Source organism: Phalaenopsis equestris, unplaced genomic scaffold (assembly GCF_001263595.1).
Source record: "Phalaenopsis equestris unplaced genomic scaffold, ASM126359v1 Scaffold000154, whole genome shotgun sequence".
NCBI classification, from domain to species: Eukaryota; Viridiplantae; Streptophyta; class Magnoliopsida; order Asparagales; family Orchidaceae; genus Phalaenopsis; species Phalaenopsis equestris.
In genome coordinates this window covers 1,074,875-1,075,797 of record NW_018164596.1, presented here as the reverse complement: position 1 = coordinate 1,075,797, position 923 = coordinate 1,074,875, and positions in this window count along the sequence as shown.

Below are 923 nucleotides of genomic sequence, written 5' to 3'. Positions count from 1 at the left end.
AATAAAAGAGGATTCCACTGAAGAATTTCCATTCCTACCATTGTACAACTTCTTCGTTCATGTGCAATCAATGGGTGATCTTAGAGGAGAATCTAGTACTGAATCTGATGAATAGTAGATTTTTATTACTACCTATCTGTCTATCTATGTAATTTGGTTTGAACTTTGTATTTGTTTTGCTTTGGAATTATGCTTTTAGATCTCTGTATAGTTGAGACTAAGCATATGATGTTTTGTTTTCAGCATTTTGAGTGTTTTAGTTTGGATTGCAATGTAGAATTAATGTACTGAGGTTCAGAAAATAACAAACTTAGGTGTGTTATGTAACTTATATTGTACCCCTTGGAATTTATATATAAATGTGATGTTTTGTGTTGTGAAAGTTTATTTGTGATAAGTACATCATTTAGTCACTTAAAATTATGTCTAAAATGATTGAAAGGATGTTGTTAAGGCTTGAAATTGTTCAAAATCACAAAAATCCGGGAATTGAACCAAAATCAATAGATCCCGCCGATGGCGCCCTCGACGCCGCCGATGATGGATTTTTCCCGAAAGTTCTGTTTAAATTTCAATAGAGCGCGCTGACGATACCATCGACCTTGCCAAAGGTGAGCTCGCAAAAAAACACCTTTAAACGCAATTTTCCGCCAGACACACACCCCCCCCCACCGCCACTATTCATCATCCCCTTCCTCTTGAAAATATCATTTTTGACCTAGGGCTTGAAAGATCTTATATTGGGAGGCGATTTCAAGGCTTTTTGACACTGGAATTGATCATCTCTAGGTAAGAGCTTCACTCCAAGCTAAAAATATTTGATTTTTACCATGGATTTCTTCCACATTGAGGAGATCCGAAAAATTTGAGAATGTGAAAAAAATTTTGGGAAGAAATTCATGGATCTTAATGTTGAACTCTTT